Below are 16,944 nucleotides of genomic sequence, written 5' to 3'. Positions count from 1 at the left end.
ATGTTTCACCGATGAGGTGTTGGACCACGAATTTCCAGAGGGATTCAAGCCCGTAAACATAGAGGCATACGACGGAACAACAGACCCCGGGGTCTGGATTGAGGACTACATCCTTCATATCCATATAGCTCGAGGAGATGATCTCCACGCTATCAAGTACCTACCCCTCAAGCTCAAAGGGCCAGCTCGTCATTGGCTCAAAGGCCTCCCCGAAAGCTCCATTGGAAGTTGGGAAGAGCTCGAAGACGCCTTTCGGGCAAATTTTTAAGGGACTTATGTCCGACCTCCGGATGCGGACGATTTAAGTCATATAACTCAACAGCCCGGAGAGTCAGCCCGAAAGCTTTGGAACATGTTTCTTACTAAAAAGAACCAGATTGTCGACTGTCCGGACGCCGAAGCCTTGGCAGCTTTCAAGCATAGCGTCCGTGACGAATGGCTCGCCAGACACCTCGGCCAAAATAAGCCGAGAACGATGGCCGCATTAACGAACCTCATGACTCGCTTTTGTGCGGGTGAGGACAGCTGGCTAGCCAGATGCAACACCAGCGACCCCAATACATCTGAAGTTAGAGACGGAAACAGGAAATCACGGCGCAACAGCAATAACAAATGCCGGAATAAAGAAGACAGCACGAAGGGCACGGCAGTAAATGCCGGATTGAAAAGCTCTCGGCCAGGTCAAAAGCCGCCCCCTAAAGGCACCAGGGATGAATTGTCCAGCCTCAACAAAATTCTGGACCAAGTATGTCAGATTCATAGTACCCCTGGTAAACCTGCTAATCATACCCACAGAGAATGTTGGGTCTTCAAGCAGTCCGGCAAGCTCAACGCCGTACACAAGGGGGAGGATACACCTAGTGAATATGAGGACGAGCCCCCCAAGCAAGACACGAGGGAACAAAAGAAATTTCCACCATAAGTCAAAACAGTAAACGTGTTACACGTAATCAAGGGAAAAAACAACGCGGCACTCCCAGGAAAATATACCCAAGTGCCTGTCACCACGAAGTCCTACCACTGGTCATCTCAACCGATCACTTTCGACCATCGCGATTACTCAGCAAGTATCCGACACGCAGGATGGGCTGCCCTGGTATTAGACCCAGTAGTTGGCGGATATCACTTCACAAGAGTCTTGATGGACGGCGGTAGTAGCCTAAACCTAATATATCAGGATACAATCCGCGGGATGGGGTTAGACCCAAAACAAATTCGCCATAGCAATACTACCTTTAAAGGAGTAACGCCAGGCCCAGGGGCTCGTTGTACGGGCTCCCTCCTACTACAAGTTATATTCGGCTCCCCCGATAACTTCCGTCGCGAGCATTTAACTTTCCACATCGCTCCGTTTCAAAGTGGCTATCAAGCACTGCTCGGACGCGAAGCTTTCGCTCGCTTTAATATAATACCACACTATGCCTCCCTCACACTCAAGATGCCCGGTCCACGTGGCATCATTTCAGTGCACGGAAATATCAAGCGATCTCTGCACGCCGAAGCGAGTGAGGCTGCCTTGGCAGCCGCACACTAAAGGCGCCCTGACAAGCGAAAGCATCCAATAGGTCGTCAAGACCTCAGATGCAACTAATCGAGTCCGGCGCCACTACTTATACAAATAAATGGTCACACCCCTATTTGTCAATACAAGGGGCTCAACACGCGCATACGAGTGGCAATTTCTTCTCATCTTGAATTATACATGATTTCTTTAACAAACTATCTTTTTGCACGACAACTTTTTCACCTAAATTACTCTCTTTTACAGACGATCATCGTGCTACACCCGTCCAGGATACGGCACAACGGAGACACAGGCGCAGACGTGCAGCAGGGACCCGCTCCAAGGATTCTTTTTAGATTAAGACCCTGCGTAAACCTTTTTTACTGTCTCTTGTTGATACATATCCACCGTTGAGAAGGATGCTGACGTCTTGGCATGTGGCCACGCCAGAACAATGCACATACCTGGACACAAGGGGCTTCTTACAAAGGCCATTATTTAGGCCCGGTTTATACCACAAAGACCGAATACCTTAGGGAGTGTTCGGCGTCGCGAGTTTGGCCCTATATGCATCAGCTCCGAATCATTGTCTTTGGTCAAATGTTGGGTTTTCCCGGCTCCTGTGTTTTGGTGCCTTACGTTCCGCTTTACCGGCTAAGGTAGCACCAGGAGAACTACTGCGATTGTGCCCTGGTTCATCCAAATGAGCACCTCAGTAGAGAAAGCCGAAAACTGACTGTCATGATATAGCGTGAGACTAGTCAACCACTCGATGACCTATTGGAATGTTAGAATTCCTCCGCCTTAACGAAGGGCCGTTTTCCGGCCAGGCATGTACGCACCCCGGGATCGGGAAAGTGCGGAGCCACCAGGGGCTATTTAGTAGCCCCACTGTCAAACTCCTATGGCTAAGTGAAAGTGCTAAAGCATTATAGTCCGGTTGCCTCGCTCGCTCCGCTATCACCTCCTTAATAGGACCAAGACGTTGGGTTAAGTGTGAACGCGTGTTTTTGCGAGCACCTCCACATTATATGCGTGAGGGTTGAAGCCGACGGCTGCAATCTTTCAGGTTATACACATGTATACATAAACGGCCGCCCAGGAGGCATCATATTACTTTCAGGCAAAAGTATAAAAATAGCCTTATAAAAATTTATAAAAGCATTTCGCTTACAATGAGATTACATATCACTCAAACATAATATTTTTTGAGCACTGGGTCTCTATCAAACGAGCACCCTCAAGAACTTCTTCAAAGTAGTGCTCAGCAGCCCTTCGACCTATGGCCGAATCTCGCGCTACAACAGTGGTAGCATCCATCTCAGCCCAGTATGCTTTAACACGGGCAAAGGCCATCCGTGCGCCCTCTATGCACGCCGACCTCTTCATCGCATTAATGCGCGGCACCACGTCAAGGAACTGCTGCACCAAGCTGAAATAGCTGTTCGGTTTTGACCTTTCCGGCCATAGCTGATCCACAACAGACCTCATGGAGAGTCCGGACAACCTATTTAGTTCGGCCAATTCGGCTAATTGGTCAGTCAATGAAAGCGGACGCTCGGGAGAATGGAATTGTCTCCAAAACAACTGCTCTACTTCATGGTCCGTCTGACCCTGGAAATACTTGGCAGCATCGGCAGCGCTCGCCGCCAAATCCATATATACATCCTCCGAACTCCACAACCGATCCAGAGGGGCATATCGTGGATCTCCGAACTTCCTCCACAACATAAAGGATTTCCCAGCTACAATATCCCCGACTTCCCGCAGCTCCTCCTTCTTTGCCCTCATAGCAGAGCGGAAGTCCTTTTTCATCACAGCAGCCTTCTCAAGGTCCGATGCCTTCGCTTGGTTTTCCTTTTCAAGAACCCGGCAACGGTCGGCGGCGGCTTTTAATTCTATGGCCATCTTGGCCATCTTGTCTCGGCTCTCGCCATGCGCGGCCTTCTCGGCTTGCAACTCTTCGTCCGCCTTCAAAGCAGCCGCATTACCCAACCTCGCTTGTTCCTTGGCTCGGGCAAGTTCTGCCCGCAAGGCTTCAACAGTGGCAGCTCCATCTGCAGTCACAACATATTAAAGATACTGGCATCATGTTGCTCTTCCTATGTGGCGTTTACCAGATAAGGACACTTACCCTGTGCCTCGTCAAGCCTTTTGTTAACAAGCTCGATGTCGGCGTCTGCCGCATCCAACTGCCATTCTAAATGGGCAAACTCGCTAGTCCGGCTAGCCACCGGAGCTTCCATCACCTGCACATAGAGGCAGTATGGTTATTACCTGGGAATATGATCCTCTGTTCGTCGTCGTTTCCGACGATAATCAGAGCCTCAGGGGCTACTATCTACACAGGGCACACCTAGCATGTGCAGGACTATCATACATTCTTTTACGTACCTCAAAGCATGTCAGTAGACTCATAAAAGCTTCATGCAATCCGCTTTTGGTGGACGATATTCTCTCCATCACCGTATTCATCAGCACACGGTGTTCATCTGAGATGGCCGCTCGCCCCACCAACTCCCTCAGAACATCCGATCGCACACTAGACGGTGCCGGACTCTTTTGTCTGCTCTCTTCGGGAGCCGGACACTGGGAGCTTCGGGGGTCAATGGGATTATCTTCTGGCCTCACCGGACTCGGAGAGGCCCTCCGCGACGACACTTCAGGGTCGCCCGCTTCCGGAGCGGAGGAGTCCGGAGGAGGCGTTTCGCTCTCCATCATCTCTGGAAGAAGATCCCCCGAAGACGAGCTCATTTGAGAGGGGCTAAGTCCCGAACTGCAAAGACATATGCGGTGGTTATTTTCTCAGAAGAAAAAGATGGCATATCTGTACTATTAAAGTATTTCGGGTCACTTACAACTCGCGGGAGAATTGATCCCCCCGCGGACTTTGTGCGGCAACAGCGCCCCCCAAGGTAGGACCCTCTGTGGGAGACTTCTTCTCCCGTTTGGAAGCTTCGGCTTCCGAATCCCCGGGCGCAGTCCTTTTCCTTTTCTGGTCGTCTTTCTTCATGAAGACGCTCGCTCCCTCGGTTAGAATGGGTAGCATTAGGGGCCCATGTCCGCCCGCATTATCCTCCACAGTATCTTCCTTCAGGGGCTCCGGGCAAGGTGCGGTCTGGAGCATCTTTTCCAATACCGGATTTTCCAAAGCCTCTGGGAGGGGGGCCGAACACCGAATCAACTTCGCCTTTGTTAGCTAGTCCTGGTCAAAAAGCGAACTCTCAGAAATAACTTCGTAACAAAGGAGAGATAATATGTTCGGCCGGAAGATGCCTTACCTGTTCGGCGGCGCGGTTACTACTCAGGCCCACGTCCTCGATGATTTCCGGACACTCCACCTGAGGTCCGAAGAATGACTTGTACATCTCCTCGTGCGTCAGGCTGAAAAAAATTTGAATGACACGCGGTCCCTCGGGATTGAACTCCCACAGGCGAAGAGGCCGGCGTTTGCAAGGCTGGACTTGACGAACCAGCATAACTTGTATTACCGCAACCAAACTGAAATCTCCATTGAAGAGATCTTGAATGCGGATTTGCAGTATAGGCACGTCCTTGGCTGGACCCTAGCTCAGACCTCTGCTGATCCATGACATCAGTTGTGGTGGAGGGCCCGAGTGGAAAACAGGGGCGGCCGCCCACTTGGCACTTCTAGGAGCTGTGATGTAGAACCACTCCTGTTGCCACAATTCAGACACCTCTGGGATGGAACCTTTGGGCCATGGAGCTCCCGTCATCTTGCGTACTGAGGCACCTCCACACGCTGCATGTTGCCCCTCGATCATCTTCGGCTTTACTTCAAAGTTCTTGAGCCATAGGCCAAAGTGAGGGGTAACCCGGAGGAAGGCCTCGCACACGACAATGATTGTCGTGATATGAAGAAAGGAGTCCGGAGCTAGATCATGGAAGTCTAGCCCGTAATAAAACATCAAACCCCTGACGAAAGGATCCAGAGCAAGGCCTAGACCTCGGAGGAAGTGGGAAACGAACACGACGTTTTTGTTGGGTTCAGGGGTGGGGACGGCCTGCCATCGGGGAGGCAGCCGATGCAAGATCTTGGCGGTCAGATATCTGGCCTCCCTCAACATTTTGATGTCTTCCTCCGTGACGGAGGAAGGCACCCATCGGCCTTGAAGGCTAGATCCGGACATGACTGAAGGTTCGGAGCACCTGACCTGAACTTTGGGCATTTGAGCTTGAGGTGGGGGAAGGATTCGATTGAGCATGGGAGGGAAAAATAAAAGCCTTGTCCCTTTATAAAGAGGGTGAATATCAAGCGTCCTCTCCGTGTCCGTTTGGACTTGCCTATAATCTAGGAGTCCTAGAAGCGGTTGGGTTACCCACGCCCGTATTGATGAGAATCCCGGAATAAGGGGACACGATCTCTGCTTTAACAAGACGTGCCAAGGAAACCGCCTCGCATGACGCGCTGAGGTGGGATAATAAAACGACTCGGATAAAGGCTTGGCCGTGGTGTGTTACACTACGGAATACGTCAGCAGATTAGATTTTTGTAAATATTATTCTCTCTATGGCAATATGTGGAAACTTATTTTGCAGAGCCGGACACTATCTTTGTGTTCAAAATCTTCTATGAAGTACTTGGAGGAGGAACCCGCCTTGCAATGCCGAAGACAATCTGCGCGCCGGACTCGTCGTCATTGAAGCCTGGTTCAGGGGCTACTGAGGGAGTCCTGGATTAGGGGGTGTTCGGATAGCCGGACTATACCTTCGGCCGGACTCCTGGACTATGAAGATACAAGATTGAAGGCTTCGTCCCGTGTCCGGAAGGGACTTTCCTTGGCGTGGAAGGCAAGCTTGGCGATACGGATATGTAGATCTCCTACCATTGTAACCAACTTTGTGTAACCCTAACCCTCTCCGGTGTCTATATAAACCGGAGGGTTTTAGTCCGTAGGACAACATACACAACAACAATCATACCATAGGCTAGCTTCTAGGGTTTAGCCTCTCCGATCTCGTGGTAGATCTACTCTTGTACTACACATATCATCAATATTAATCAAGCAGGACGTAGGGTTTTACCTTCATCGAGAGGGCCCGAACCTGGGTAAAACTTCGTGTCCCTTGCCTCCTATTACCATCCGGCCTAGACGCACAGTTCGGGACCCCCTACCCGAGTTCCGCCGGTTTTGACACTGACATTAAGCAAGAAGATTTTAATGCTTATTTTGGTAGACAATTGAAATACAATTCAAATATGCTTGAACACTTGGGTGATTATATGGCTAATGTGAAAGGTGAACTTAAACTTATTAGTAAACATGCTTCTATGGTTACCACTCAAGTAGAACAAGTACTTAAAGCTCAAAATGATTTGCTCAATGAATTGAATAGTAAGAATAATGATAATGCTGTTAGAGTTATGACTAGAGGTGGTAAAATGACTCAGGAACCTTTGTATCCTGAAGGCCATCCTAAGAGAATTGAGCAAGATTCTCAGAGAAATAATGTGGATGCACCTAGTCCTTCTAAAAGGAAGAAAAAGAAAAATGACAGGACTTTACATGCTTCTAGTGAACCTGTTATTGAAACACCTGAGAATCCAAATAATATTTCTATTTCTGATGCTGAAACACAATCTGGTAATGAACCTGAAACTAGTGATAATGTTAATGATAATGTTCATGATGATGCTCAACCTAGTAATGATAATGATATAGAAATTGAACCTGCTATTGATCTTGATAACCCACAGTCAAAGAATTAACGTTATGATAAGAAAGACTTTGCTGCTAGGAAACATGGTAAGGAAAGAGAGCCTTGGGTTCAGAAACCCATGCCTTTTCCTCCCAAACCATCCAAGAAAAAGGATGATGAGGATTTTGAGCGCTTTGCTGAAATGATTAGACCTATCTTTTTGCGTATGCGATTAACTGATATGCTTAAAATGAATCCTTATGCTAAGTATATGAAAGATATTGTTACTAATAAAAGAAAGATACCGGAAGCTGAAATTTCCATCATGCTTGCTAATTATACTTTTAAGGGTGGAATACCAAAGAAACTTGGAGACCCAGGAGTACCCACTATACCATGCTCCATTAAAAGAAACTATGTTAAAACTGCTTTATGTGATCTTGGAGCCGGTGTTAGTGTTATGCCCCTCTCTTTATATCGTAGACTTGATTTGAATAAGTTGACACCTACTGAAATATCTTTGCAAATGGCTGATAAATCAACTGCTATACCTGTCGGTATTTGTGAGGATATGCCTGTTGTAGTTGCAAATGTTACTATTTTAACGGACTTTGTTATTCTTGATATTCTCGAGGACGATAGTATGTCTATTATTCTTGGAAGACCCTTTTTGAATACTGCAGGGGCTGTTATTGATTGCACTAAAGGCAATGCCACTTTTCATGTTAATGGTAATGAGCATACGGTACACTTTCCGAGGAAACAACCTCAAGTTCATAGTATCAACTCTATTGGAAAAATTCCATCGATTATATTTGGAGGTTTTGAATTTCCTCTTCCTACTGTCAAGAAGAAATATGATATTCTTATTATTGGGGATGTGCATATCCACGTTGAGGTAACATAGTGTTATTCGAAATTTCTCCGGTTCCATGTTATTCAGAATGAGTTCGTTAACAAGACTTGATCAACCTTATTAGTGGATTCCTTTTGATGATCATGAGATGGATGAAACTAGAAAACACAACTCTCTGTACCCTCCTTTTACTTTCTGTTATTTATATTAAATAAAATAAAAATAAGTATTTTTCTGTGTGTTATCTGATTATCCGTGCAATATAAAAATACCCCGAAAATGAAAGTTCTCCAAATGCCCTGAAATTTAAATATGATTTTTTCTGGAATATTTGAGAATATTTGGCACTGAGAACACAGCAGGGGGGGGGGGTCATCCACCTGGCCACGAGGGTCAGGGGCGCGCCCTACCCCCTGGGCGCGCCCCCTGCCTCGTGGGCCCATGGTGGCCCGCCTCCACTTATCCTTTCACCCACACACTCCTTCTTCCTCCCCCAAACACGAATATCCAGCTCAAACCCGAGTCCAAGCTCATTTTGCTGCCATTTTCGATCTCCTTGCTCAAAGCACCTCTCACAAAACTGCTTGGGGAGATTGTTCCTTGGTATGTGACTCCTCCATTGGTCCAATTAGTTTTTGTTCTAATGCTTTATTCATTGCAATTTTTTGCTTCTTAGGTGACCCTATTCTTGAGCTTGCATGCCAAATTTATATGGTCAAAAGTAGTTTTGATGCATGATATAGACCCTAGGCACTTGTAGGAGTAGTTGCTATCAATATTATTGAGTTTGGTTTACTTTTATTTTGAAGTTACTAAAAATTTCAGAATTTTTCAGAAAATAATGAAGAGACTTTTTAGGGCTCATCGAGCCGAAGCTCGAAGGAAAAGGCACATAAGCCCAAGTATAATCTGCCTCGCACCACGGAGGTTTGGTCGTGTGAATGGCCTTCCGATGATTTCTTGAGAGCAGCCGGGATTTACGAAGATTTTTATGAATTGGCTAAGAATGTAGGCCTCACCGCTTTCCTCCACGACCAACGTGATTACTATCTCTTACTCACAAATATCTTTGTGCAAAACTTTCATTTCCATTCTAGGAGCTCACCACCTACGGTGGAGTTTTATTTATATGATGAGCATAAGGAGATGTCACTTTATGATTTTTGTCGGGTTTGTTTGGTCCCTTTCGAGGGCACGACAGAGGAACCACATCGCAGCGATGTGGATGGGTTTATTGATATCATCACTGTAGGGGAAACGAGGAAGGTTTCCGATGCACGAATCACTAGCATACATTTTCCTGTTTTACGCTATTTTGCATTATTTGCTAGTCGTTGCTTAATTGGTCGCGGAAACTGTGGAAACCTTAGTGTTCCTGATATTATTATTTTGCTCCACGGTTTATTCAGTGATAACTCTGTTAGTATGGGCGACATTATTGCTAAACGGTTAAGTCTGAACCGTACAAAGGGCCCCATCTTTGGAGGCATCTATGCTTCACGCCTAGCTGCACATTTTAACATACCTATTAGGCATTATGAGAAGGAAGAAAAAGTGCTACCTCATGTTTATTTAGATTATAAGAGTATGGTGGCACATGATTTTATTGTTAAGAATAGGGAAGGAGAGCTTAAATACAAATTGTTCTTTGATAAACATCATCCTGAGACTATTACCCTGCCTACTCCTTCCTTGTTTGATTTATCTGCAGGCCAGTACCTTGTTCCGTTAGAGGCTATTCACGCCTATCAGGACCCTACATCAGCCACAGAGCCAGAGCCGAAACCACAAGTTGATCCCCCATGACAGTCTAATTACCAGTGGGATCCGGAGATGATTGCCAACCAGTGGCAAACGGAGTCTTCTTCTTCACAGTACGACCCCAACTATTATTATGGCTATCCGCCAGGCCAGCCGTGGCCATAGACCAACTTAGGCCAAAAGCCTAAGCTTGGGGGAGTACGTTTTTCTCACCGACATTACATTTATGTTCACACACTCATTGCCAGATGTCGGTGCTCATACTTTTTCATTGTATCATCCATGCTAGTTTATTCCCCTTTTATGCTTTCTTCTCGTGTGTTTGATAAACCTTAAGAAAAACCAAAAAAATTAGTCATAGCTTTTAATTAGTTTACTTTCCATGCTTGTAGTAGTAATTAAAAAGAAAACCCAAATAGATTTCCTGTTCTTCTTTTACTTGTTGGGAGCTCTCCCGTGTAAATAGTTTTATTTCTTTTCTTTTCTTTGGGGGTCGATAGGAGAAGACCATAATTAAATTGTTGAAGTAGCTCTTATATGCATTATTGTTGATCTGACAAAAGAGCTCATATTACCTTGTCTTCTCCTGTTTATTGAATGCTTGCAGATTCCAGCTTAGTCCAATGCATGTGCACTATTATTATTATCCACATCATTCGGTCGTGCAAGTGAAAGGCAATAATGATGATTATATGATGAACTTATTGAGATGAGAAAAGCTGGTATGAACTCGACCTCTCTTGTTTTTGTAAATATGATTAGTTCATCGTTCCTGATTCAGCCTATTATGAATAAACATGTTTGCAATGACAACTAGAGATCATAGTTCTTGTGCCATGCTTGATTAACTAGGAGCTTAATTGGTTGCATGATATAATTATCCCTGATGATGCTAACTGGCTGTTACTGGGTGATTTCAATTTCATGCGATCAATGGAAAATAGGAACAAACCAGGTGGTGATATTAATGACATGTTCATCTTTAATGAGGTTATTGGGCATCTGGGCTTAATTGAATTACCTATCAAGGGCAGAAAGTACACTTGGACAAATATGCAAACTGCTCCTTTGCTTGAACAGATTGATTGGTTTTTTACAACCCCTTCATGGACATGTTCTTATCCTAACTCTATGGTCCTACCTCTGGCTAGAACCACTTCAGATCATGTGCCATGTGTGGTGCAAATCAAAACCACTATTCCCAAGGCCAAAGTGTTTAGATTTGAAAATTACTGGACTAATTTGCTTGGTTTTCTTGATTGTGTCAGTGAATCTTGGAGTAGGCCAGTTCATAAGAGATCTTCTGCTGCTATAATATCTGCAAAGTTCAAAGCTCTCAAGCAGGCACTCAAACATTGGCACATTAGCCTTTCTACCGTCAAGGCTCTAATTTCCAACTGCAATAAAGTAATTCTTTGTCTGGATGGTCTTGAGGAGTTAAGGCCTTTGTCTGGGCCTGAGGAAAATTTCAAGAAAATTGTAAAGTTGCATTTGGAGGAAACTCTAAGGTTGCAATTTATCTACTGGAAGCAGAGATGTACCATTAGAAACATTAAAGTGGGAGAGGAAAACACCAAATTTTTCCATGCCATGGCCACAGAGAGATACAGGAATAACTCTATTTCTAGTATAACTTCTGATGATGGGAAAGTGACCTCTGATCATGCATCAATTGCTGGATTATTTTTGCAGGAGTTCAAGCAGAGGATGGGATGCACAAATAATACACAAATGGGTTTTGATATGCCAAATATTATCAAGAAGGTTCAGAGACTAGATGACTTGACCAAGCCCTTTTCTGAGCAGGAAATTAATTGTGTTATTAAGGAAATGCCCCCTGACAGAGCACCTGGGCCAGATGGTTTCACTGGCCTTTTTCTTAAGAAGTGTTGGCACATAATTAAAGATGACTTTCATCAACTGGTCAAAGAGTTGTCTGAGGGGCACCTTGATTTGGAGTGTATCAATAGTTCTCTCATAACCTTGATTCCAAAAAAGCTTACACCTGAGGGTTTGAATGATTACAGGCCAATATCCTTGACAAATACCTGTTTGAAATTCCTCACTAAACTTTTGGCAAACAGGTTGCAGAAGGTCATCCTTTCCTGTATTCATAAAAACCAATATGGGTTTATTAAATCCAGGTCTATTCAGGATTGTCTAGCTTGGTGCTTTGAGTATATCCACCAGTGTAATGCTTCAAAGAAACCAATAGTGCTGCTGAAATTGGATTTTACTAAAGCCTTTGACACTATTGAGCATGATGCCATTCTTAGAATCTTAAGATACAAGGGTTTTAATGACAAATGGATTTCCTGGATGCAAACTATTTTGTCTTCTGGTTCTTCTTCTGTGCTTCTTAATGGTGTTCCTGGTAACCATTTTAAATGTAAGAGAGGATTCAGGCAAGGAGACCCAATGTCACCTCTTCTTTTTGTCCTTGTTGCTGACTTGCTTCAGTCTATTGTCAATGACATGTGCAGTAAAGGAATTCTGACTTTGCCAATCCCTTCCAACAGCCAGGATTACCCCATTGTTCAGTATGCTGATGATACACTAATTGTGTTGCCTGCTATCAATCACCAACTGCTTGCTCTTAAAGACATGCTTGATGTCTTTGCTGCGACAACAGGATTATCTGTGAATTTTACAAAATCCCTTATGGTGCCTATGAACATGTCATCTGATGAAGCTAACAGGTTGGCCTCAATTCTTGGATGTAGTATAGGAACCATGCCTTTTACTTACTTGGGTCTACCCATGGGGACTACAAGGCCCTCAATCCAAGACCTCATGCCCCTTGTGCATACGATTGAAAGAAGATTGTCTGCCACTTCATGTTTTCTAAATCAAGGTAGCAGGTTGCAGTTGCTCCAGTCTGTTTTAACATCAATGCCCATATACTTCCTGTGCACACTAGTCATCCCAACTGGAATTTTGAAGCAAATTGAAAGGATTCAGAGACAATGTCTATGGAGAGGGAACTCTGATACTCCAAGACAATCCCTAGCTGCTTGGGACTTGGTATGCTTACCAAAAAACAAAGGGGGTCTTGGTGTGCTTAATCTCAGGGTGCAGAATGAGGCCTTGCTTATGAAGTTCTTGCACAAATTTTATAATCATCATGACATCCCCTGGGTTGGCCTTATTTGGAATGCCTACTATGCCAACTCTGTCCCTCATGCTACCACACTCTGTGGATCTTTTTGGTGGCGTGATGTGTTTAAATTGGCTGACAAATATCGTCAGATGGCTACTCCAACGTTGGGTGATGGAAGGTCCATTCTCTTTTGGTCTGACAGATGGATGGTTGAGCTAAAGGGTTCCTGTCTCAGTGAAAAATTTCCCAGGCTCTTCTCCTTTGTTATTGATGAGAAGCTTTCAGTGTCTGATGTGCTTTCCCAGGAGTTTTTGTCAAATTTACATTTGCCCCTCTCTACACAAGCCTTTGCTGAGCTTGAATGTCTTCAACAGCTGACTCATGCTTATTCTTGCTCTACAACTCATGACGCATGGATTTGGCCTTTTCATAAGGGTTGTTTCAGACCCAAATCCTTCTATGTGTATGAGCATCAGCATATTGTTGTTGATCCAATTTTCCAATGGATTTGGAAATCTTCATGTACATTGAAAATCAAAATGTTTGGTTGGTTACTGCTGAGAGATCGTTTAAACACCAGAGACATGCTACTCAGAAGGCATTGCCATGTGGAAGATCATACTTGTGTCCTATGTCCATATCTGATCCATGAAGATCGTGCACATCTGTTCTTCTCTTGTAATTTTAGCATTAGAGTCTGGAATTACTTGCAGATTATCTGGGACCCACAACCTGGGATGATAACATACAATATGGCAGTAAAGGCTAGGAAGGATTTTGGGCATTCTTTCTTCACTGAAGTGGTCTTTACAGCAGCTTGGAACATTTGGATCTTGAGGAATGGCAAGGTTTTCAGGAATGAGACACCTTCTTTCAGCGCATGGAGGCATAACTTCATCCATGACTTAACCCTTCTTTCTCATAGGATAAAATGTAAATACAAGGATAGCCTTCTAACTTGGATCTCTAACCTTCCTTAGGTACTGTTTTTTCTTTGCCCTGCTTGGGTTGTAACTTTGTAAGTATTTCCGTCTTCTTCTTTTCTTTACTTGTATGGACTTGTAATAGGACTTTGTTCTTTGTCGTTTTCAATAAAGAGTTGTGAGGCTGTTGCCTTGCAGTACATATTCAAAAAAAACATGCTATTAAAATGGTTGTGATGTGGTATGATAGGGTGGTATCCTCCTCTGAATGATTTAAGTGACTTGACTTGGCGCATGTTCACGCATGTAGTTGAAACAAAATCAACATAGCCTTCACGATATTTATTTTCATGGTGGATTATATCCTGCTCATGCTTGCATTCGGTGTTGATTAATTTTAATGCACGTTCATGACTGTTGTCACTCTCTAGCTAGTCGCTTCCCAGTCTTTTGCTAGCCTTCACCTGTACTAAGCGGGAATACTGCTTGTGCATCCAACTCCATAAACCCCAAAGTTATTCCATATGAGTCCACCATACCTACCTATATACGGTATCTACCTACTGTTCCAAGTAAATTTGTATGTGCCAAACTCTAAACCTTCAAATAAATATCCTGTTATGTATGCTCGAATAGCTCATGTATCAACTAGGGCTGTTCGTATCTTCCATGTTAGGCGGGTTATTCTCAAGAGGAGTGGACTCCGTTCCTCACTCACGAGAAAGTGGCTGGTCACCGGGATGCCCAGTCCCATTCTTTATGCAAATCAAATCAAAATAATTGCAAACAAAACTCCCCCTGGGACTCTTGTTAGTTGGAGGCACTCGTTGTTTCGAGAAAGCCATGGATTGATGCTTGTTGGTGGAAGGGGGAGCATAAACTTTACCATTCTGTTTGGGAACCGCCTATAATGTGTGTAGCATGGAAGATATCACCATCTCTTGGTCGTTATGTTGACACTGAAAGTATACTGCTCAAAATATTATTCACCTCTATTTCAAAACCGAGCTCTGGCACCTTTACAAATCCCCGCTTCCCTCTGCGAAGGGCCTATCTATTTACTTTCATGCTGAGTCATCATCCTCTTATTAAAAAGCACCAGTTGGAGAGCACCATTGTCATTTGCATTCATTACTGTTAGTTTACATTGAGTATGACTTGACTGGATCTCTTTTACCTTGAATTACAATGTCTAGTCAGTCCTTGATCTTTAAAGGTGCTCTGCATTTATGTTTTGCAGTCTCATAAAGGGCTAGCGAGATACCATCTTGTTATATCATATTATGATTGTTTTGAGAAAGTGTTGTCATTCGAGATTTATTATTATTGCCCTCTAGTTGATTATGCCATTGATATGAGTAAACTTGAGACCTAAGCGTTATTGTGAATATGGTTAGTCATAATCTTTGCTGAAAACTTGGATGCTGGATTTACATATTTACAACAACAAGAGAAAATAGAGTTTGTAAAAGTTTTTCTTTATCACTTTCAGTTTATCAACTGAATTGCTTGAGGACAAGAAAAGGTTTAAGCTTGGGGGAGTTGATACGTCTCCGTTGTATCTACTTTTCCAAACACTTTTGCCCTTGTTTGGACTCTAACTTGTATGATTTGAATGGAACTAACCCGGACTGACGTTGTTTTCAGCAGAATTACCATGGTGTTATTTATGTGTAGAAACAAAAGTTCTCGGAATGACCTGAAACTTCACGGAACAACTTTTCGGAAATAATAAAAAATCCTTGCAAAATATGAAGGCCAGGGGGCCCACCACCTGTCCACGAGGGTGGGGGCGCGCCCCCTACCTCATGGGCCCCTTGGAGCTCCTCCGACCTCAACTCTAACTCTATATATTTGGTTTCGGGGAGAAAAAAATTAGAGAGAAGAATTCATCACATTTTACGATACGGAGCCGCCGCCAAGCCCTAAAACCTCTCGGGAGGGCTGATCTGTAGTCCGTTCGGGGCTCCGGAGAGGGGAATCCGTCGCCATCGTCATCATCAACCATCCTGCATCACCAATGTCATGATGCTCACCGCCGTGCGTGAGTAATTCCATCGTAGGCTTGCTGGACGGTGATGGGTTGGATGGGATCTATCATGTAATCGAGTTAGTTTTGTTAGGGTTTGATCCCTAGTATCCACTATGTTCTGAGATTGATGTTGCTATGACTTTGCTATGCTTAATGCTTGTCACTAGGGCCCGAGTGCCATGATTTCAGATCTGAACCTATTATGTTTTCATCAATATATGAGAGTTCTTGATCTTATCTTGCAAGTCGATAGTCACCTATTATGTGTTATGATCCGCTAACCCCGAAGTGATGATAATCGGGATACTTACCGGTGATGACCGTAGTTTGAGGAGTTCATGTATTCACTATGTGCTAATGCTTTGTTCCGGTACTCTATTAAAAGGAGGCCTTAATATCCCTTAGTTTCCGTTAGGACCCCGCTGCCACGGGAGGGTAGGACGAAATATGTCATGCATGTTCTTTTCCATAAGCACGTATGACTATATTCGGAATACATGCCTACATTACATTGATGAACTGGAGCTAGTTCTGTGTCACCCTAGGCTATGATTGTTACATGATGAACCGCATCCGGCATAATTCTCCAGCACCGATCCATTGCCTACGAGCTTTCCATATATTGTTCTTCGCTTATTTACTTTTCCGTTGCTATTGCTATCATCACTACAAAATACCAAAAACATTACTTTTGCTACCGTTACCACTACTATCATATTACTTTGCTACTAAACACTTTGCTGCAGATACTAAGTTTCCAGGTGTGGTTGAATTGACAACTCAACTGCTAATACTTGAGAATATTCTTTGGCTCCCCTTGTGTCGAATCAATAAATTTGGGTTGAATACTCAAACCTCGAAAACTATTGCGATCCCCTATACTTGTAGGTTATCAGGGTTCGAGAGGCATGTAGACATGACCGGGACATCTGTCCGGCCAATAACCAACATCGGGATCTAGATACCCAAGTTGGCTCCCACATGTTCCATGATGATCTCATCGGATGAACCACGATGTCGGGGATTCAATCAATCCCGTATACAATTCCCTTTGTCCATCGGTATGTTACTTGCCCGAGATTCGATCGTCGGTATCCCAATACCTCG

This window comes from Triticum urartu, chromosome 2A, assembly GCF_056163025.1.
Source record: "Triticum urartu cultivar PI428250 chromosome 2A, HENAU_Tu73, whole genome shotgun sequence".
Classification (NCBI taxonomy): domain Eukaryota; kingdom Viridiplantae; phylum Streptophyta; class Magnoliopsida; order Poales; family Poaceae; genus Triticum; species Triticum urartu.
The sequence above is the reverse complement of the archived record's forward strand: the minus strand, read 5'-3'. Positions refer to the sequence as shown.